Source organism: Mesoplodon mirus (genome assembly GCF_964341445.2).
Source record: "Mesoplodon mirus genome assembly, chromosome: 12".
Lineage (NCBI taxonomy): Eukaryota > Metazoa > Chordata > Mammalia > Artiodactyla > Ziphiidae > Mesoplodon > Mesoplodon mirus.
In genome coordinates this window covers 102,816,330-102,839,952 of record NC_138988.1, presented here as the reverse complement: position 1 = coordinate 102,839,952, position 23,623 = coordinate 102,816,330, and the positions used below count along the sequence as shown (strand labels likewise).

Below are 23,623 nucleotides of genomic sequence, written 5' to 3'. Positions count from 1 at the left end.
GATCAATGATTGTAGTACTAGTTAAATCAATCTAGAGTTGACTTAATGTATAGGTTAGGATGTGCTTAGTTTAAATGCAAATACTATACCATTTTATATAAGGGCCTTGAACATCTGGATTTTGATATTCATGGGGGCCCTGGAACCAGTCCCCAGCACATACTGTGGGACAACTTTATTTACTATGGAGATACCAATGAAATACTCATAAAGATAGAATAGGGCATATAATTAATTGTCATAAGACATGAAAATTCTAGAAGTTTTTCCTCCAATCTGTAATATTTTCCCTCTCAAAAAAGGTTTATTTTTTCTCCCTTTAACTTCTTTTATTTTAAAGATCCACTGGGTCATTTAAACTGATACAGTTCTGATGGACAGAATGATGTTGCATACAACCTGTCTTTCATGCCATCTTGCAATTGCCCTGCTTTGCCCAAGAGAGATACCAAGGTTTGGCCTTATGAAGATGGGGCTGTTTTTCCATTATGATTCAAGAGTTGCTCCCAAGACCTGCTCCTGCTTTCCTTATACTCCAAATTATACAAGTAGCAAGTTATACTTCTCAGTCATATACTTTTAATTATGAGTTTCTATTATGATATGAATATTTAGGGTGGAAAGCAGCTGTCATCCAGAATCTTACCTGGGTTTGGGGTTTACTGCCAGCTCCCTGGGAGGACAGAGCAGAATGACCAGTTTGGTGCGGGGCTCATTACTGCTGGGCCTTAGGGAAGAGCTGGTAGGAAGCTGGCCTCACCGAGGACTTTCCCCGCTGCCCCTTGTTCTGCAGTGACCGCAGCTCCTGCTGTACAGCCCTGTAAATGTATTCATAAAAGAGTGAGGATGATGCATATACAGTTTACCTGCTTGAAACGGATTGACAATTTACCTCTGGGATTTATTCTCTCTACCAATTAATTTATAATCTATTCCACCTTTCTCTTCCCTTACCTGCCAGTCACTGCTCTTTTCAGGGATAATTGCAAGGAAGAAGAGACTATGATTTTCTATCAGTGTGTTTGTCACAATTTCATTCTGCTATTATGTGAAAATGTGGATCCTCCCACCTCTCAACAATCATTTCTTCCCTTTCTCAGTTCTTGTTCTGTTTCTTGTAAGTTTTTTGAACATGTCGGTGAAGGAACATTTGAATCATTTTGGTGAGATGAATTTCCTTCTGCCAACGTCTGAAGAGCACACATTCCGGGACCCAAAGCATAGATATATGAACAACTCTGTACACACAGTGTTGGAGAAAATGTAGCTGTTTACCCTAACACTTCAATGAAATGAACGACAGAGTCCAGCCTTCCCTCTGCCTTTTTGGGCTTGGCTGGCGGCCCCTGGGATGCTGTCCCGTTTCTGGGAAGATGTGCACTGAGGTTACGGGTTCAGTGGAAGCAATGTCAACTGGCTGTCCACCGAGAACACACCCCGCGTTCCCTTGTCACTTCCCCGCCTCCTTAGATTGTCATGTTGAGAGACAAGCCGTCTTGCTGCGGGAAGGCATTTGTTAGCAGCACTGCAAACGTCTGCATCCTTGTACGTCGATGAGGCTCACAGGCGCAGAGCTCGAGAAGCTTGAGCATTTGTCAGAAATGGCTTTCACCTTTCTTAGTACTCCTTTTTAGTTTGGTTATTCCTTTTAGGTTAACAAAGAATGTTGCTATGTTGCTTGGCTACTTCAGAGACACATTAGCATATCAGGTCCTTCTGGACATCTCATCCCCTCGAAGGCTGGCAGCTCTGGTGGATGTTTTGAATTTTCCCCCCTCTGTCAAAGGGGAGAGGAATTGCTGACATATACTGTGTGCCAGAGCACTTGAAGCAACTCTGTTTCCAGCTTTTATATCACAACTAAGGAAATTGCCAGAGTTACGCATTGTTAATTTTGCTCCCTGATGCTAAGTGCACCTGAGTCTGCTGGGTGCTGCCCCCTCTGCCATCCAGCAGCAGGCGGGGACTCGCGAGACCCCAGCTGCTCTGCCTGCCTCCCCAGACAGGGGCGCTCAGCTGGGTCCTCCCTCCAAGCTTCAGGAGGACGAGGATCACTCAGGTGCTGAAGAGCAGGGGCCACGAGCGTTTCTGTTTGTTTATCGTAGGGCACATGACCTTCCTGCAGCTCAAGCAACAGGTTCTAAAAAACTAGTGTCAGAACGATTTTGCATACATTTTCAGGTTACCTATGGAAAAAAAATGTCCACTTGTTGAGGAAGGTGCCTCTCACGATTTATGATTTGTGAAAAATATTTCAAAAATTCCAAAATATTTTCCTTATTAAGCACCATGAGAAGGGTGAAAGGCAGATGACCAAATATTTCTAATATGTGCAGTATATGTGATGGATGAATTAGTTATAAATCAGTCATCCCTCTAGTAGTAAAATGTCAAGAATTGCCAGTTTAAAAAAAGAAGTCCAAAGTTTAATAAACATATGAAGACATTATAAACATCACTAGTAATCAGTGAAGTGAATATAAAAGCATACATTTTAAAGCATCAGATTGGCAGAGATGAAAAAACAATACTCAGTGTCGGGGAGGAACTGGAAGTGTGACTTCTTTCTTATCATAGGTATGCTTTTTTAAGTATTATGACAACTTAGAGGATGCACGTGCTTTTTTGACATGATGGTTACCTTCGTCCAGGATTGCTAAGTACGGCATTATTTATGTCACGTGACCATCAGTGGGGCGCTTACTGGGCGCGGTCCCTCTGAGCTCTAACCCACTGCATCCAGGGCTTACACTTAGCCCCAGGGGAAGCCCAAGTTGCTGTGCTGGTGACCGAAAGGACATTTATTCTGAACAGAACGATCACAGATTCTAGAGCAGGGGCCCTGACATGTTGTCAGAAGGAACACTTTTCACTTCCCTCCATCAGGTCACTAACATCTGCACAGGGCTGTCCTGGCCAACGGACTCATAAACAAGTTGATAGAAGGTAACTCTTTCGCAATTTGAAGTAGACCCGCTGGTACAGTATGTTTAAGTTTCTGTGGGATGCCGATTTCCAAAATCAGTCATGTACTCTACCTTATTCAATTTCTCCCAACATTAGAGTGATGTTCCAAAATTATGAACATCTAGAATGAACTCACCTGTGTCTCTAAATTGACTACAATTGCTGTTCTGCCATGGTTGAGGTGCTTGTGAGCTGTTTTTAGTCATAACGTTTGTGATACCAAATACATTTTTTTCTTCCAAATTTCTGGACACCAGCTGGGCGTCCTACAATTAAATTAAATTCTCTACTGACTACCCAGCGTCAGCTCAAACCCTGTAGGTGAAGGGCTCAGTCCCACCAGACTTCCCCTCCTTCAGATGCTTGTCATGATCTGGGTCTCCACCTGTACCTTTCACCAACTAGCTGTAAATCTTTGGTTTCCATAACCCCCTCCTCAGGTTCAACGATTTGCTAGCTTGGCTCACAGAACTCAGAAAGTGCTTTACTCAGTATTACAGGTTTATGATGAAAGATATAACTCAGGAACAGCCAAATGGAAGAGCTGCGTAGGAGAATGTGTGGAAAGGGGGCAGGGTGGGAGAGCGGGACCTCTCCGCGATGTGCTCACCACCCGTACGCGCTCCAAACCCCATAATTTAGAGATGATTATGGAAGTTTTATCATGCAGGCATGATTACAACAAGTACAGGGATATTGTGGATTAGAAAAAATATCAGAAACGTGGCATCAAAGAAACTTCATGTTCATTAACAGACCTCTTTGGATTATGCCTCCAGGCTCCCCCAGAGATGTCTTCATTCATTAACTCTGATGGGGTCGTTAGATTTGAATAGTAAGAACATATGAGCATGTGAACATATGTACGTTGTAACTCCTAAAACACTGTACAGATGTTAGCATTATTGGGTCAGTGCTGTTAGCTGATCATCTTATTAAAAGACCCTGTTGAATATTTTTGGGACCATCATTTCTTATGAACTCTGAAGTTTTCAGGTATCTACCTCAGTCAGCCATCTTTGGATAAAAGATTTAATTTTCTGTCTTATATTGTTTAGTTGAATTAATCGTGGTGGTCTGCATTTTAATGTCTCCTTTTTCAAAGTGTGTTTAGTAGACGGATGAGTTATAGTCTTAAGGTGCTTTGTACGTAGATACTCAGAATGAGAGATTAACTGGAGCCCATGGTTCACATCTTCTGGGAGCATTTAAATGTCTCTGCTTTCACCATGTCCAGCCTGCCCTGCTGAACCTGTTTTACTCCTTAGGATTCAGTGATCACAGAAAAGGGCTCAAAAAATGGTGCTGTCCTGGTGGCTGGGATTTCCTCTTATCTGACCCTGAAGGTTAACTTGACGGACGTTCACCTCTATGTTACTTTGGCATCTTAGGACCAGGAGTGGAAGGTCAGATACAAGGACGTATGTAAGGGAGAGCTGGGGGTTAGCTGCCCCACTCCCACATTGGTTGTTACTGGGTCACAGTAGGGTTGGGTCTAAAGGAAGTGTGAGATCAATATGGACAGAAATGGACCACATAACAAGGTGTGTGGAATATTCCCTGTGGTCCAGGCGAATATCAGAACATTGGCTGCTTCTCAGGGCTGGTTCTACCCCTGTTCCTGGTCTTAAAGGGGGCGTTACTCTGAACCCATTGTCCACTGTTACCAGTGTAATTTGTGGTCTCAGAACTTGTGTGAGGAAGTATGTGTGGTTCAGTGAAAATCATGTACAATTTCTTCAGACCATATGTGCCAGCTGTTCGGCAAATGACTTTAAAAACATTATTTCATTTAGTTTTCACAGAAACTGTGAAATGGGTATTCTTCACCCCCATTTTTCAGACAAGAAGCTAAAGTCCTGAGAGGTAACATGATTTGTCAGGCTCCAGGTTAGGTTTGCAAAGTACTGGAGCCAGGAATCAAACCCAGGACTGCATCACTCTGGTGACTGCCGGACCCTGGGCACCTACTGTGTGGAGAGCCCTGGGCGGACCCCAGAAATGCACAGAAAGCTAAGCTGCCTCCACCTCAAGAAAGGTGACACATTGTCCTCATCGGAATGCTAAGGAGGTGCCAAAGTGACTTAATTAAAAGCACTGCATAAATGCATGACATTATACCAGGTTGGCAGTGGTTTCCTGCCAATATATGAAGTGCTAAGAATCAATGGGAAGAAGTATATGGTTATAGAACAGAAATGAGCAGAGCATAGAAAGGCTAATTGAAAGTGTGGAATGTTAGAAAACCTGCAGATTTATTTATGTGAAGTTTGGAAGATGCTACTCTAGCAGTTTCTGGCTGGTTTTGATGATTGATGATGCACCTAAAGTAGCTGAGCTACTCAGATTAACTCAACAGAGCTTTATCTAGAAGCACGCTCTCTCAGAGAACCTTACTTTCGTGCACCTGAAGGGCACGCACCTGTGTTACATTGGGTATAAGATGCTTTAGGGTCAGAGAGGAAATGCAAACAGAGGCAGTCTTACGTGGTTTCAACACCATTTGTCAGTGTTCTGCCTGTGAGAGCGTGCCTGAGCTCATAGTGATAAAGTGTGAAGGGCAAGGGGGTGTCAGTGCTCACAGGGGAAGATGGTTCCAACTAGGACAAGGGATTAAAACCACAGTGGTTCAGTAATAAGGAATATAGGAGAGCAGATATTAGATTTGCTTTTATTCAGCAAAGTGAGTAATTCTGAGTTGACTCAGTTCTCAGGTTTATAGGCCAAATCAAGAATGCTATACTAACACTGAGTTTCTGATATGATTTTTAAATTTAATCCAAAATACCTGGGGTTTTTTTGTTGTTTTTTTTTGGGGGGGGGTTTGGTATTAGTAACTTGTAAAATGTACCATTCTACTTTTTTAATTGTCTAGGCATTTTCTTTCACCAAGTACTTTTTTGTTCTGTTTTGATGGAATTCTGTCAGTGAAATTAAACTAAACCATGTGCTTGGGAAGAGTCAATGTTTAAGTGATGCTATGTATCTTGATTTTACTTGAAACAGGTGGGAAGGGAGAAGAAAGAAATGTGTGTGTAGAACTCACCCATTGTGTGCCAGGAACCCTCTTAGGTGCCATGTGTATACATATTGTTATATGTCTATATGATGTTATCTCATTTTTTTGCATAGCACTTTTAACCATTTTGCAGATGACAACATTGTGGTTTCACGAGATTAAATGACTTGCTAGTTAAGACAGGCTTAGAGTTTGAACCCAGGACTTTTTCTTTCAAAGCTCTTGTTTTTGTTGGTGTTTGCTGCCGTCTCTGTTTTGAAAAGACTGAATTGCAGTTAGCAGGAGGTCATAGAACACAGAGTGGTGAAGTTGTAGGTCGCTTTCGATCTACTTGTTTTGAGCAACACGGTCATATTAAGTAGATGTTTTCGAGAGGGTCCTAGGGTGAGTCTAGAAAATGTGTGAGGAGAGTTCTGCCTTGCTAGGTTTTGAGCCTTTTTTCAAGGATATAATCACCTAGAGCGGAGGAAGGTGGCTTTCTGAATTGCTGGTCTCTGCTTATAATTGATTTTTAGAAATCTTTATTGGCAGCTGTTACTTGTGAAACCGTGCTGTTTGGCGGCCGTTTTACTTCACTTGTCTGACTGGCCCCTTGGCATTTTGAGCCATGCCCAGCGAGCTATCAGACCAGCCGCACACCACCTAAGTGTCTGTTGTGACTTTGAACTCTGCCCTCGCTCATCTGGTCTGTGCACCATCTGCTGTGTCTTCCCTGATCCTTTCTGGCTCTCTAGACTTAACGCATCCATCACTGACCATCCGCTCGGGACCTCAGCTCCCCCGTAGACGCGTCCCCCATCGTTCTCTGCGTTGGCTGCTCCTCCTCTCGCACCTCTGCGGGATTCTCTGGCTGTCCTCTGGTTAACCATACGCTCCTTTATAAGTGTATTTCTCTGTTCACTGTGAATACTACAGAGCTCTAGCTTCATATATTTTAACTCTTTGATGTCATGGATGGTGATTTGAACAACAGTATTTTAGGACTTAAAAAGAAAAGCTCCTTACAAAGTATTTCATGTGACTTCATTTTAGTAAACTCTTCGGCAATACAGACGTAAAGTGTCACAAAGAGTGCAGGGAGCCTTACACTTACACGTCGTTGGTGGGACTCCTAACCAGTGCACTCCCGTTGGGGGCATCCATTTGACCCTATCTGTTCAAGTTTAAGATGCATAAACCATTTGACTGTGCAATTCAGCTTTTAGGAGTTGATCCTAAAAATACTTTTATGTATATGCAAACATGTGAACAAGGGTGTTGTTTATAGATTTATTCATTTTAGCAAGATATTGGAAAAATTTAAATGTTCAATAGGGAAGTGGCTAAATACATTGTGGGGCTTTCATATGATGGGATACTCTGCACCCTGTAAAAGAATGAAGTCGATCCACATGCGCTACTGGACTTGTGTGGAGTATCTTCTGTATAAATTAACTGATAAGAACAAGGTGCAGAACAGTTGCTAACATTTACGTAAAAATTAAGTCTGTGGGGTTGGGGGGTATATGTGTGTGTATAGATGCATACAGTTGTATAGCATGGAAACTTGCTTATAGGGCAGTCCAGGAGGCAGTAGAAGTTTGTTCTTCACTGCTTACCCTTTCATAACATTTGAATGTTATTATTATGTATGATTTTTCTATGAAAAATATTAGATTAATTATTTATTTATAAATCTATTTATTTATTTATTTATTTTGGGGTGTGTTGGGTTTTCGTTTCTGTGCGAGGGCTTTCTCCAGTTGCGGCGAGCGGGGGCCACTCTTCATTGCGACGCGCAGGCCTTTCACTGTCGTGGCCTCTCTTGTTGCGGCGCACAGGCTGCAGATGCGCAGGCTCAGTAGTTGTGGCTCACGGGCCTAGTTGCTCTGCTGCATGTGGGATCTTCCCAGACCAGGGCTCGAACCCGTGTCCCCTGCATTGACAGGCAGATTCTCAACCACTGCCCCACCAGGGAAGCCCTTAGATTAATTTTTTAAAAGTCTGGTAGTACAGCTTAAAATTCCCAAGTCTATTGACTTAACAGTAGATGAGATAGTGTGTATATAGAGCTTAGCATAGATCCAGATATAATAATGGGTTTTCAGTAAATTAGCATGAGTGGTGGCCATGGCAGAGATGGTGGTGGAGTAGTATGAGGGTGTCAGAACTTTATGCTGAAGAACCCCTTGTGACAGAGAACAGCTAATGTTTCATCCCCCCATCTCTGCCTCACCTGGACATTTGAGTTGTCTTAAAGAGGTGGTCTAAAGTGTGACATAGTGTATAGTTCTGGTGCTTCGGTTTAAATGATAAAGTTAAAAAATGTTTTTCTTTGTTCTTTTCTGTATTTCCATGTTTGTTTTTTAACATAAAATAATTGTGTATCTCTTAATATCAGAGAAAAAAATTAAAAACTAATGTATCTCCTCTGGGTAAAAGCAATTATTCAGTCAAACTTTGCAGTCTTGACAGATGAGCCGTGTCATCTTGGAAGCTTGTGGAACCTTGTCCACTGCCATCTAGCTCCAGCCGTGTATAAACCCTGTTTCCAGAAGAAGCTTTCTCTCTATAAATTAAGGTTAGGATCTGATGTTGCCTTTTGATGATTTCCATCACGATTTAGTGATTTCTGTGAAGTCGTTGGAACGGAAGGCTGCTTCTCAGTCATGTGCCATCTGTTGCCTCTTGACCTGTGAGAGCATCAGTCCCCAGCACGTGTGACTGTCAGGTGTGGTTGTCAGGAATTCCTGCTTCCAATTCCGCGTCCTCATCTCGGGTCTTTATTGCTGTCAGCGACTCACGTGTTTGCAAATTCCTTGTCCATTTCAGTTCTGCCCCATCTGATCCTTTGTGAGGACCAAGGCCAGAGAGAGGAACAGGTGCTCTCCTGGAAACCGTGGCCACGGGAAGTGGGAATAACAAGGGGGGAGAGATCCACGGGTGACCTGCAGGGAGACCACGTGCAGTGCTTTGTGTCCATGTTTCTTCTTCAGAGTGATGCAGCTTTCTGGTTTGATGGGCTGTATTCATAAGACTATTAATAGATGTGTTTTTAATCTTTGTGTCCCACAGTTAGGTATTGATGTTATTTTTTTTGACCAATATTAAAAATCTAGAATTGATTTAACTAAATGCACATATGTCATTCAGATAGAAATGATTTCAAACCCTGCTTCTTTTTTTTTTTTTCTGTTCCAATAAACGTTTATTTACAAAAACAGGCAATGGGGTTTGGGAACTGGATAGAGGTTGCACAACACTGCAAATGCATTAAATACCACTGAATTATTCACTTTAAAATGGTTTGTTTTGTGACATGAATTTCACCTCAATAAATTATTATTATTATTATTTTTTAAATTATTTATTTATTTTTGGCTGCGTTGGGTCTTCGTTACTGCGAGCGGGGTCTACTCTTCGTTGTGGTGCGCGGGCTTATTGCGGTGGCTTCTCTTGTTGCTGAGCACGGGCTCTAGGTGCGTAGGCTTCAGTAGTTGTGGCTCACGGGCTCTGGAGCACAGGCTCAGTAGTTGTGGCGCACGGGTTTAGTTGCTCTGTGGCATGTGGGATCTTCCCGGACCAGGGCTCAAACCCATGTCCCCTGCATTGGCAGGTGGATTCTAAACCACTGCGCCACCAGGGAAGTCCCAATAAATTATTTTTAAAAAGCAAATAGGCAGTTGATGGGATTTGGCTCACAAGTAGTAGTTTTCTGACACGTGACCAAGATCAACCTTTAATTCTTTGCTTAAACTCATTCCAGGCAACCCTAATTTGCAGTTATGTAACATCTACCTGCATACTTATGACAGGTCACTCACTACCCCACAAGGTACTTTTTTTTCACTTATGGACACACCCTGGTCCTATCTGGAGGGTTTTTTCATATACAAAATCTCCCTCCCTATGTCTTCTATCCACAGAGAGTTTACTTATGTTATGATTGTCTCCTTCACTTAAGGAACTCCGTGCCGGGTTGATTGAAAGGATGAGTTCATTCTGATTGGAGAAATACTGGAGGGGAACATGCTTATGTGCTAAAGTGCCAGGCAAAGAGAAACTGAATCCCTTAGTTAAAGGTACTTGACAGCATGGAGTGACTTCTCTCATACACACCCACGTCCATCCTCAGCAGATTTTTATTAGATGGAAGATACCTAGGGCTGGCTCAGAGGAAGGTGGTGACGATTGGCAAGCACTCCTCCACAGAGGAGAGGAGGCTCCCCTGGCTGTGGAGATGGGTACTTACGATATTGAGGGTCAGGGTCTCCTGCTTGACTTTGGCCACCTAGGAAGCTCTTCCCCTTGGCACTCATTATCACCAGTGCTGGCATGAAAGGGTCTGCAGTGCGTTAGTTCAACTTGGCTAACAGTTCTTCTACTTCTGGCTGGGCTTTGAACCTTCCCTTGAAGTCTTCTTCAGTGTGCTCCCTCACTGACAGTCTGACTCCTTCAGGAAGATTGCTTTAGATTATTTCCAAGAAAATCTCTGCAAATGTAGCGCTCAAACCGCTGATCTGAACCACCCGCCCATGGGTGGTAAGAACTGAGTCCAGGAGCATTTTGCCACCTTGGTTCTGCAACTGCAACACCTCCATGGTTTTGGTGGGCCTCGCATAACTTTCCTCGACTGTAGTGGAGAGATGGTTGCAGAGGTTGTGAACATATTCGGCGTACCTCTCTGCCAGGGCCATGTCATATGCAGTCAGGTGAATGTTTCAAACGCCATATTCATAATCTGTCCCCAGATTAATGGGTCTCACTTCCACTTTTCCCCTCTTCTTCTTGGGCTCTTATGCCTTAACTGGGTGCTTGTATCTTCCAGTGCCATGCGTGGGCTGTCACCTGTAGTGCCGACTGGTGCTCAGCAGAATGCCACCTGTAGAACAGATGGGATTCTCTCTTGAAGTTCTGAAACTCAAGAGGGAAAGGGCTTACTTAAAAATGGTGTCATTCCTTAGACAGCGCCTTTCCCAGAGCTCCATTCATCCTTTGCTGCTGCCCGGCCTGTAATTGTGCCAGCTGAAGAGCGGCCCAAGCAGCCGCGACCCCTGGGCGTCGGAAAACCAATCCTGCTTCTTCTGAACACATATTCTTAGGTGAAAGTCAACATGTTCCTGAGCAATTAGAAATTATGATGTAAATCATTTTTCTTTACTATTTTAGCAATGCTTTTAGGTGACATACAATTACATTGGGTGATTCGATGTGTAGAACTGTCATGGATTAGTTTTTCACTATTATTACCAGAGATTTAAGTTTATGGGGAAATTGGGTGACCAGTCATCAAAGCAAATATAATACTTAACTAAGTAGAAGGTAAAAAAATTTAACATTTGGTATGTAAACACAGACGCATTTTTATTTAGTCCCGTTGTCGAATAGTAAGTGGTGGTACTTTTATATACAGTGAGTGTAGTCACCAGAGGTTGCCTAGGCATTTAGCTCCATTCTTTTCATACCTTTGGGACAGGTGTTTTGCCTTTTGCAGAGAAGAGAGAGACAGGAGATTTTATTGTTCGGACTGTGTTGAACTCAGAGGTGCTGTCCCCGCTTGCTGAGTGTCCTTCTAGAGCAGATCTAGAGAAGCAGTGGGCCTGCTGCTTCAGCACAGAGCTCTGTGAGACTTAATATGAAAAAATTACAGAGGCGTAAATGTAGTTGAACCATTAATTTTCAACTTTTTTTCCCTATCATGTTTTCTTTATTGTCAACTAAAAATTGTCACTCACCATCTGGTTCTATAAGAATGAAGCCACTGGCCACTACAGCCGCCGACCTTCATCGCCCCCTGAAAGGAGTTCAGGGTGGAGACCAGGAATGAGGCCCTCTGTGCTCTGGGGAAACTGGCAGAACAGGCCTTCAGAGAGTTAGATCTTTCCAGAAGAGGAGTTTACGAGCCCAATTCTTGCATCTCTTTGTATCTAGAAAAGCACTAACATCACTAACGGAGACGTGTGCTCCTCGTAACCGCAGCAACCTTCTGCCAAACTGTGTGCTCGGCTGCACGCACCCCCTTCACCAAAATCACACATATCCTGACTTCCCCCCCTACCTCTTCAGGGCAGCTCCTCAGAGCTCTCAGAGAGGCTGTGTCCCGGGCTATAGTCCTCATTTTGCCCCAAATGAAACTTAACTCACAGCTCTCACGTTGTGCATTTTTTTTTCAGTCGACTTTATTTATCAGATACTATTTTCTTTGGGATTAAAACAACCCAAAAGGTAAGGTTGTTTTGGTAAGAAAGCTCACAGTGGAGGAAAAATATCTTAGTTCTAAATATATCATTCTCAAGATATACTGATAAAATAAGATGCGCTTTTTCTCTGAAAGAACGAAGACGTGGCAGTTGATGGTTTTTAAAAGTCTCAGAGACTTTATTTCATACCCCTGTAACTGGAAGCTGGGAGTCTTTTCAAAGTGTTTCTCAAGCCAAAGATATTTCTTCGCGTGTATGACATCTCATAAATCTATGGGCAAATAAACTATTTTCAAAAGCCCAGATTTGTTTTTGAAATAAAATATATGCTTGTGTTTCCCAGATCTGTATTTAAAATGATGCGAAGAGCTATTTATATGGTGTCAGATGCGGAAAAACCATCAGCATTTCAAAGAGCTGATATTCTGTACCAGAGCTCAAGTAAACAGTGGCTGACTCTATCATTCAGTGCAGAAATGTTTCCCAATTGTTTTTTAACCTTTCAAATTTTTTGATATTTGTAAACATCTAAAGTCTTACATTTTCATGGGGTCAAATATACTTATCTTTTGTTTATTTTATTTACTTGTTTAACAGTCATTCCTAACCACAGATCAGTTGAAAAATTACCAATATTTCTTCCATTTTTTAAAAACAATTCTTTTTTTTTTTTTAATTCTTTTTAAACATAATAGAACTCTCTACAGTCTATTTTGGCACATGGGATGAAGTGAAGATCAGATCATTTTTATCCCAACTACTTAGTCAATTTGTTAACACTATTTCTTATATATGCTATTTCTATTGATACATTGGTTAATGAGAATATATATTAAGTTTTAAAATATCTCAGAATCTATTTGCTCTGTCAGTTTTTGTGCCAGTTTTCATTATTGTTGTTTTCTTCTTATTATTTTTCAAAAGCTCCTAGCTTCTGTCACCTGTTTATTTTTCAAATGAACTTGGGGATTATTTTTAAAGTCTTTCTCCTAACCATCCCCCTCCCCCTGTGGAAATTTCTATTGGGAATTACATTAAAATAATTTGAGTGGAGCTGGCATTTTATGCATTCAATCTTCCATACATACAAGACATATCTCTATTTATTCTGCTCTTCTTTCGTGGTTCTTTGTAAATTTTGATAATTTGCTTCAAACAGGCCCCTCTCTATATTTGTTATTATAGAAGATGTTTTTTTCCAGATAGACTTATTTCCTGTTGGTTATTGTTGGGATTGAAAAATGCTATTGATTTTTAAAATTTCAAAATTCACTCCCTTCACCAAACTATTATTTGTTCTAATAGTTATCAGTCAACTCATTTGGGCTTTCTAGATAGACAGTTGTGTTGTAGCCAATAATGCTATGGTTTCTTCCTTCTAGTAGTCATGCTCCATTACTTTGTGTCTTATGGTCTTTTATGGGCTAAAATCCTAAAATTTTTTAAAAAATGATCGCTTGTAAAGAACCTGTTCTCTGTGAGAAATGATTTTGTAAGTTACCTAGAGACTGCAGGTTACCTTTTATTGTGTAGAAGGGTTTTTGGAAATCAACACGTTTCCTTGTTTTGAATCAGTGGTATCTGTTCCTATTTTTGGTAGAATAAGTACAACTTTAGGGAAAACTTGTTAAAATAGAAGCCTTGGAAACTTATTTAAAGCAGATTTTTAAATAGATCACTGTATCTTCTTTTTATTTTTCTAGGTGAAAGCTTGGTGATACTGGGAAGGCGAAATTCAGAGTTAAAACATAATGATTTCAGTGGTTCTAAACTAAAATCCAACTTTTACGGATAATTGTTTTAGTGGACATATTGGTAATTTTGTAGCTCAAACTTTGCTTCTGTCAGTGATAGTACTGCCTACAATCAGCAGACTGGACTGTTGATACTGTTGGAAGTAAGGACTGATCAGTGCTAGGTTTGTAAGGGGTAAGAGCACAAACTAGTGACGCAGAGTTGGATGCTGTCTTATCTTTTGTTTTTTTTTAAAGGAACTGGCTACTCTCTCGATAAATGCTTCTGTAGTAAGCTGTTTGTACACCTAGTGAACAGACCCATGGTTTCCTTCTCTGTATTTGAGTAACTGGAATGTTTTTTTTTTTTTTTTAAATTTTTGGCTGCATGGGGTGTTCATTGCTGTGCGCGGGCTTCCTCTAGTTGCGGTGAGCGGGGGCTACTCTTTGTTGCCGTGCGTGGCTTCTCATCGCCGTGGCTTCTCTTGTTGCGGAGCACTGGCTCTAGGCGCACGGGCTTCAGTTGTGGCACGCGGGCTCAGTAGTTGTGGCGCATGGGCTTAGTGGCTCCGCGGCATGTGGGATCTTCCCGGACCAGGGCTCGAGCCCGTGTCCCCTAAATTGGCAGGCGGATTCTTAAACACTGAGCCACCAGGGAAGCCCTGGAATGTTCTTCTGATGCCAGTTTTCATGTCATATTTCTGTGATCTTCTTTAAGTTTTCTATCACTTCCCCTCATCACCTGGACAACCTTTAGGTATTGTGGTCTTGGTATCTGGGATTCTTTACATTTTTCCCTCTTACCTTTGCACGCTGAGTTAATCAGTTTATGTCCTATAACTGTCCACGTGACCGTGAGGCATCACTTTTATACACTTATTATGTCCATCTTTGTCTCAGTTGCATTGTATCAGCACTTACAGTTTTCCATCTCCGCTCATTTTTAGAAACAAATATTAGTCAATATGATGCAATATTTAAATAATTGCACAAGTAAATGTTGCTTGGCAACATGGAACTGTTGCTTGCTGTGCTTTACTCTGATGAAGTGGTGGGATATGTGTGTCCATCCGCTGATGCATGGAAATCTCGGGGAGGCTCAGGAAAGGTGGTTTGAGCATATCCCTTTTCAATGTTTGGCAGTGCTGGTTGCCTGAAAGTCATACTGTAAAGTGCTGGAGTGCCCGTCAAGAGCGTCGTGATCTCTGTTAAGCTGAATCTTTTCTGGGTCTCAGTTTTCTCTTCTGCAAGATGACCAAGCTGGTCTTTATGATCTTTAAGGTTCTTTCCAATGTGATACTGTGATTCTACTTGGGCCATTCAGGTCCTTACACAGAAATTGAGTATTCTTACATAGATATAATAAAAGAAAAAATTTAAAAAACCAAGTTTATTTTATTTATCCCTTTTTTTTTCCAGCCCAGTACAACTAAGAAACTGGTAGTTATTCCTGTTTATGTTCTGCCTTTCTCTTAACTCAAATAACTGAAGGTAGCTTACAATAAGGATATAAATTTATGGTAAAATGTAAAAATACAGAGGACCAAGCAGGGAAATAGAAATTAAAGTGGAAAAGAACCATCTAGAAAGATGACAGGCCTGTTGACCATGAGGGCCTGCAGGTGCTGAGGGTGTCAGCAGGTAGAGAGAGGCAGGTCGGTCCTAGGGAGGGGGCGAGCTCGTGTGCAGGGTGCTGATCGTGGACCCTGTCTGGAGCCAGTGCCCCGGAAGCCACTGCGTTTCAGTTTATCTGGGTCTGCGGTCGTGATTCTGAAAGGCCGCCGCCTCTGCTCCCCGGGGAGAGCCTGGCTGCGGCTGCAGGCACAGACCTCGCTCCCCGTGGGTGGGCAGTGCTGGCTCCTCATCCCCTCGTTGCCCCGGGGAGGGCACCGGAGATCCAGGCAGTAAAGGGCGCAGGAGACGTCGCCGGCCCGGAGGGGCAACGGCAGGAATTTGTGACAGCGCAGGGCCTGGAAGGAGAGCCTCCGGCTGGGTGACAAACCTCCTCCTCTGTTCAGGGCGGTCGCCTGGCCTTCCCACGTGTCTCGAGTAGCCCGTGGTGCCCTCTGGAACGCACTTCGCCTCGCTGTCTCCTGGGCAGCAGGGCCCGGTGTTGGCTGTGAGCTGGTGGTGTAGGAGGGGCCCGGGTTTCGAGTGACCACTCAGGAGGCCGCGCGGCTCCCCGCAGCCTCCATCTGTGTCGAGGGACGTGTTGCGCCAAAGGGTAGACTCTGCTCAACCTGCCGGAAGCAGTGCAGTGAGGCTGGCCTTGGCCTGACGGTGGAAGTTCATCCATTCTCCAAGTCACTGGAAGACTGTGGGCTCTGGAGTTAGGCCTGGGCTTCTGACTCTCACCAGGACTCCTTTTTCCTGTGTAGAGCCTCAATTTCCTTTTCTACAAAATATCCTTCTTGCATTGTGCTGATGACTAGTCGAGGTGATCTCTGTGCAGCGCCCTGTTAGTGACGCAAGCAGTAATAGTCATAATAATGCCATTGTGATTATTCTTTTTATTATTCATCTGTTCGCCCACCAGACCTTTTGCAAGAGGTGTCAGTAAAACAGTAAGCAGCCTTCAGAGATGTTTTTCTTTGATCTGCTGTAAAGGTGAAAACTCTTGAAGGCAAGCTGCTATTTTGATATTTGAAGGATATCAGAAAGACCCAGGACTGCGGAGACTGGAAGACTGCTAGTTTCCGGGAGTATGTTTGTTCAGGGGGGCTCCTCCCCTCCAGGCAGGGAGGCCCGCTGGCTCCTGTACTCCGGAAGGTCCACACCCGGGCTGCTTTCAGTAGCAGTGTGCCCGCAGCTTCTCAGACACACACGTGTAGATGAGGTTCACGTGTTCCTCGTTAAGAGCAGGCGACAGATTCAGAGAGGAGAGGAATTTCAGCTTAGTGTTTGAATGTTGTGTTTGAGAGGAACAGACAATTAACTGCTGTAAAGTGGCACAGGAAAGAGGCCTGAACTTTAAGAATGTTCCTTTTCCTCCGCTCTCCCGCTTCACCCTGAGATTTTCACATTTATATTAATTATCTCCACAGCTCATGAGGTCATACAGTAGAATCTGAATTTGAAATAAACGTCAAAATCAGACCGATCATCCTTCACGGGCGGCTATGAAGAAAATGTGCTTCTGTGGCTGAAGCATTTTGTCATATGAAGCTCAGACCTTATTTTTCAAATACCTTGTCACCAAAATAACTAGGACATCTCATTAAAGACTCTGGAGGGTGTTGGGATTGTGGCAGGACGTGGCCATGTGGAAGAGTGCGCCGTGCACTGGCAGCCCCTGGGCTGGTCCGCCTCCTGCTGGCTCTGGGGATGACCTGTCACCTGGAAGGCTCTCCCTCAGCTGGACCCACGCTTCTCACCCGGAGAGTGGTCTTCAGTGTCCTCTCCAGTGTTCATTTCTATGAGTGTACAGAGGAGGCACCACTATGCATATTTTACTCAGCCATTCCTGAAAAAGGTAATGGTACTTTGTTACTCACTCAGGCTCACAGTGCTTGTGCAGATGAAATTCATTACCACCCCAGCAATGATTTTCTGTTTGTGTGTGTGTGTGTGTTTTTACATCCTTGGAGTCCTTAGAACTATTTTGCATGAAATGCCAGTTTATAAGATACATAAAAGTAAATGCTGTGGTGTCATTAGGGCCTACACCCCACTTTCCTGAATTTTCACCCGAGCCTCTTCCACAGAGCCATAGGATTTGAAAACTAGACCCATACTCTTGTGTGTACCATTATATTCTTGATCTAATCCCAGTTTTACTTTTTTCTCACTTTTTCATTTCATTTTGAAAAATTTCAAGCATACAGTACAATTGGAAAAATTTTTACAAGGAATTTCTGAATAGCCGTCACCTGGATTCTTACCATTAACCTGTTAACACTCACGTTGCCACATAGTCATCTGTCCTTCTGTCCGTCCAACAGCACATCTTTTTTGGTGTGATAGATTTCAAAGTAAGTTGCAGACTTTCCTTAGATGCATATAATTAGCACAATCCTCTTTTTTTTTGTTTTTTTTGTTTTTTTTTTTGCTGTACGCGGGCCTCTCACTGTTGTGGCCTCTCCCGTTGCGGAGCACAGGCTCAGGACATGCAGGCCCAGCAGCCATGGCTCACAGACCCAGCTGCTCCGCGGCATGTGGGATCCTCCCGGACCGGGGCACGAACCTGTGTCCCCTGCATCGGCAGGCTGACTCTCAACCACTGCACCACCAGGGAAGCCCCAGCACAATCCTCTTTTTAAGGTAAAATTTACATACAGTGAAATGCACAGGTCTTAAGTATACCATTCATTCATTGAGTTCTGACAGATGTATACACCTGTGTCATTCAAACTCCCTATCAAGATGCAAAACACTACGAAGGCCCCAAAAAGCTTCCTCATGCTCCTTTGAAAGATTAATCTCCACCTCCACCCTCCAAAGGAAGGCACTGTTTTGAATTTTTTCTACTGTAGACTAGTTTTGTCAGTTATACTACTTTACATAAAGAGAATCATTCAGGATATTCTCTTTTGTGACTGGTTTCTTTCACTCATCATCATGTTTCTGAGATGCACCCATGTTATTGTGTGTATAGTAGGTGTGTGTGTGTGTGTGTGTGTGTGTGTAATGGTGTCCCCTGTAGGAACTCACCACTGTTTGCTCATCCATCCTCCTGTTGATGAACACCTGGGCTCTTTTTGTTTTGGGGCTGCTATGAGTAAAGTTACAATGAATGTTCTCATACAGATCTTTCTGTAGACATTTTCTCTTGGTTAAATACCTAGGGTTCAAATTACTGGATCCATTGCCAGGCTATTTTCTGAAGCGGTTGTATCATTTTACACTCTCTCAGACAAAAGCGTTGGTCTGACCAATGATGTCAAGCACTTCTACATGTGCTTATCAGCCATTTGCATATCTTCTGTGATTGTGACTCCTTGTCTTTTTATTATTGAATTGCAGGGGTTCTTTATATGTCACAGCTGCCGTGTTCATGTTTTACAAATCTTTTCTCCCAGTCTTTGGCTTCCTTTTAATTTTCTTAAAGATGTCTTTTGAAGAACAGAAAATTTTAATTTTCAAATACAATCTTGCCAATGGTTTCTTTCATGATTATTGCTACGTTTTAAGAAACCTGTGTCCACTCCCAAGTTATGAAGATATTCTAATATGTTTTCTTCTAAAAGCTTCACATTTTGGTCAGTAGTTTTTTGATGTATCTTGAATTAATTTATGTATATACTGTGAGGTGGGGACTCTGCCTTTTGGCCACTCCTCAGCATGATCTTCTGTTTCCCTGTTTGACTAATGTGTACATACACTGATGGCTGCGCCCTTGTACATTCTCTTCTTTCTTTACCCCGCTTCCACAAATATTTGCTGAGTGTTTATTATGTGCTAGGTGCTGGGCTTGTTTTTGGGTATATAGTGTTGAACAAAATATAAATAATCCATGTCACCATGGAGGTGGTAGTCTAGTAAGGATAAATAGACATTAAACAAATGAACACAAATGCTTTTATATTCAAGTCTAGTGAAGTCCTATTTGTCTTAGAAAACTCACCTTAAGTCAGTATTTGAAAACCAGACATTGTAAGCCACCGTATCAGCTGGCTAAAGAAAATCATGTGATCATATCAATTGATATGGAAAAATTATTCCACAAAATCCAGTACTCATTCAAGATAAAACTCTCAGCAAACTAGGGATAGAGGGGAACTTCTTCAATCTAATGAAGGGCATCTGTAAAAATCCTCCGGTTAACATCGTATCTAATGCTAAGAGACGGGATGTTTTCTCCCTTGAGATCGGGAACAAGGCCAAGATATCTGCTTTCAGCATTCTTGTTCAACATTGTACTGGAAGTTCTAGCAGCTTCAATAAGGCAAGAACAGGAAATCAAAGCCATTCATATTGGAAAGGAAGAAAGAAAACCATCCCTGTTTGAAGATGATACGATTGTCTGTGCAGAAAATCCCAAAGAATGTATGAAAAACAAAACAAAACAAAACAACTCTCTTAAAACTAATAGGTGAGTTCTGCAAGGTCTCAGGATATATTATCAACAAATAAAAATCCATCACATTTCTATATGCTAGCAACAAACGTGTGGGAACCGAAAGTATAGACACAAAACTATTCACCATCACTCTCAGAAAATAGGACTAAATTTAACAAAACGTGTAGGAGCTTTATGCTGAAGATTATAAAATGCTGATGAAAGAAATCAGAGACCTAAACAAAGGGAGAGAGACGTGCTCACAGGCTGGAAGACTCAACATAATGAGGTGTCAGTTCTCCCTAAATTGTTCAGTCCAATTACTGTGAAAATGCCAGCAAAGGTTTTTTTTTTTCCCCACTTAAAGTCATCCCGATAAAGTACTAAAAATTATCAGCCTTATTAAATATCAGTCCTTGAGCACTGCCTTTTTAGAAATATACATACAAATTTTTGTTTTAGAACAGTTTTAGATTTATAGAAAAATTGGGAAGTCCCCAAATGTGTGAAGTTTTTCCCCACACCAGTAAGTGGTTCTCAGACACCAGCTGGGTGTCCTACAATTTAACTCAGTTCTGGCACTGAGTTCCCGGAGATAATCCCACATCCCACCAGGTAAGGGCTCAGTCCCATAACACTAGGACTGCCCCCTCCTTTTGAAGTTAATTTAACTGTAAAGTATTTTACTTCACAAGCCCTTTAGAGTTGGGTCCTCAGGCTGTTTCCAAATGGGAATTCTCACTGTTTTTGTTTTGCCCTATTCAGTCATTTAGAGGCAGTACACTTTTACAATCTCTATAAAAAGTCAAGGACACCATGCGGAACAGACTAAATCTCTGGCAATAAAAATTTGAAAACAGCTTTTGGTTTTTTCCACTTGTAAGTTAGGTCACCAACTGTCAGGATGTTCTTTGAAGGTAACTTTGACTTCTGGGAGGAAGCCTTAAAAAAAGTAAAGAAGATTAACATTGATCTTTAAAATCTAAAATAAAAATAATGCAAGTAATGTAATGCCCACTCTGCTCAGGTACTTGCTTGCCACCGTGCTGGTGCTTTCTTGGTGTGAAGGAAGATGCAGGTGGGACCATGAGGGGGCACTGGGTGACCTGTGGAGGAGAAGGGGGCCTGGTCCCTGCAGAGAGGGTGTCTCTGGGCCTCGTTTTCCCGTCTGTCAAATGCCATGGTTGGGCTAACTCCTCTCGAAGCTCCCTCTGACTTTGGATTTTTAAGTGTTTTTGAAATATTCAAATACTTTCCTAACTAGCCACAGAGGGCGCCATCCTTCCTACTGTTGGAGCCGCTGTGAGGGAGTGAAGCCCAGGGAGCCTGGAACCAGGCATCTGAGTGCCTCCTCTTTGCAGCTTTGTTTTTCTTTTAAGTGAATTTTTGTAACAACAGTAACAGACATATATTCTAGTCTAAGTGATGGGATATTTTCCACACCTCAGTAAGTTACCATCTGCATCGTATCCAGGGAGTAATTTTCCACCCATGTCATCCTTCTGGTGTGCAGTCCCGGTCTGCGAATAAGAAAAGGCGATTTCCATCCTTCTGCACTCAGACCAGGCCCTTTATTCCTTAGGTCCGCACCCAACCTTATTCACACTTGGTATTCAGTTCTAATGAGCTGAATTGTTTTGCTTCCGCGCGGCTTACAACAGAGCGGAAGCCTCAAGTTCACAGAGTATGGCAGAGCTTTCAGTACTACTCTTACAGTGGTAGAGGATCTGCTGGCCAATGGAAATCCAGGAAGGAGGCAAACAAATTTAAAAACAACAAAAAACTGTATGATGGCCCAGAATAGCCATAGCCTTTCCAAAGGATGACCATTGTCATTGAGAAAAGTTTAAATTTTGTTTATTGCCTCTGTTAAATACTGTAGTAACATTTCACGGTATTTCTGTACCAGTGGTTCTCCAGCCTTTCCTGGCATCAGAATCCCCCTGAAGCCTGCCGGCCCTGCCCCAAGTCCCTATTTCCTGGATCAGGGGTGGGGCCAGAGTCTTACTTCTAACAGCTTCTCTAGTGATGTTGGTGCAGCTGGTCCTGGGACCACACTTTGAGTGCCACTGTCCTACATAAAATCATCTTCAGTGTTGTTTAAAATCATAAGTGTAAATTTCCTATAATTAACTTAGGTGTAAAGCTCATTGCTTACTACATAATTATTTCCAAAATATCTTCATTTTGTATCATCCTCCCCATAGCCCCCTCCTAAGGGAACCTGAGGTCATGGGATTTTTTCGCTTTCAAATACATAATCCTCTGTGCCATTCCCTCCTTTGAGAGCCTGCTCTCAGTTTCTTCAATGCAGAGAAACTCCAAATATTTGTGATTCTTCCATTTTTGAATTCATTTGTTTCTACTTTCATTCTTTCTTATCCTTAATTTTATTTGGTTGTCGTTTTACTATTGGAACCCAAAGCTTAGTTTTACTTTTTTTTTAGATTACTAATGTACTCAATGCTCTTTTCCTGAGCATAGGTCATATATTCCTCTCTGTCATACACACCCTACAAAATTCAAAAGGTTATATGATGCTGTATAGTAAAAAAAAGTTTCTCTCCTACCTGTCTCCCAGCTACCCAGTTCCCTTCCTTGGAGGCATCTACTGTTAGTAGTTTCTTGATATACATGCAGGCTTTATTATTTACCAATTTTGTATCTGTGAATTTGCCTAGTTGCTTGAATTTATTTATAACCTCAAAATCAGCACTCCTGGGGCTTTCATGGTCATTTGAGGACATGCGCAGAACATCACAAATCAGAGTCTCCCACCCACATGTTCCCACATGTTCCCAGATGAGTCAGACAGGGAGGTGGTCTGCCTTCTCATTTCAGCTCCTACGTAAATAAGTATCTTTTTTGCCATCTATTTAGGCCATGTTTTTTGTATCTTTATGCTTTTTGGGGGTGATTTTGCTGTTTAGATGGCCCCCAGGCCTAGTGCTGAAGTGCTGTCTAGTGTCCCTGAGAGCAGGAAGGCTGTGACATGCCTTGTGGGGAAAATGAGTGTGTGAGATGAACTTTGTTCAGGCGTGAGCTACGGTGCAGTTGGCTGTGAGGTCAGTGTTCATGAATCAACCGTATATATTACATAAGATGTCTTTAAACAGAAAGACACGTAAACCAAGGTTATGTGCTGATTAGTTGACAAAAATGTGCGCAGGGCCTCTCAGGACACTAGCTCTCTGTCCCTGAGGAACGGTGGTTCAGTGTCCATTGATTCCGTGTCCTCAGAGACGTTCTAGATCAGAACTACCTTGAAACATGAGAATTGACTGTATATTATTTTCACTGTTTTCATGACCCAGATATTTTGCAGTTTGAATTCAATGCTTTCATGTACTAGCTAATCCTTAAAACTTACAAAACTTATAGAAAAATGCAGAACTATGTGTTTTACAGGGGATTTTAGCAGAGAGCACAGTATAATCAGGACCGGCTGTGGCTGATTAGGGCTGATGGAACCCGACGTGTAGGCCTGAATTTCACTCTTCTGCCATCTCGCCACGATGTTCAGAGTATGACTTAGCCGGCACGTGACAGCCTTCTCTGCATTAAGAACTAAGGAGTGTTGTTTGATTTCCACCCTTGTAAATGACTTGCTGAGTGAACCTCAGTGCTGTGCTGTGACTTTTATCATTAGGTCTGCTGTGGGGAGAGGATCAGGCAGTGGAAATATCACTGTGAGGTATGGAATAGTGTCTTCTCTTAGTGAAACAGT

General features: G+C 42.4%; 1 protein-coding gene and 1 pseudogene across 8 annotated transcripts in view; one reads left to right on the top strand and one right to left on the bottom strand.

The window, feature by feature from the left end:
* FARS2 (phenylalanyl-tRNA synthetase 2, mitochondrial) overlaps positions 1-23,623 on the top strand; it is a 379,330-nt gene that overhangs the window by 34,963 nt on the left and 320,744 nt on the right. The gene's annotated exons all lie outside the window — the stretch shown is intronic.
* LOC309813559 (large ribosomal subunit protein mL48-like) lies at positions 10,191-10,957 on the bottom strand (annotated as a pseudogene). Its single transcript has one exon. The product of its transcript is annotated as a large ribosomal subunit protein mL48-like (transcript).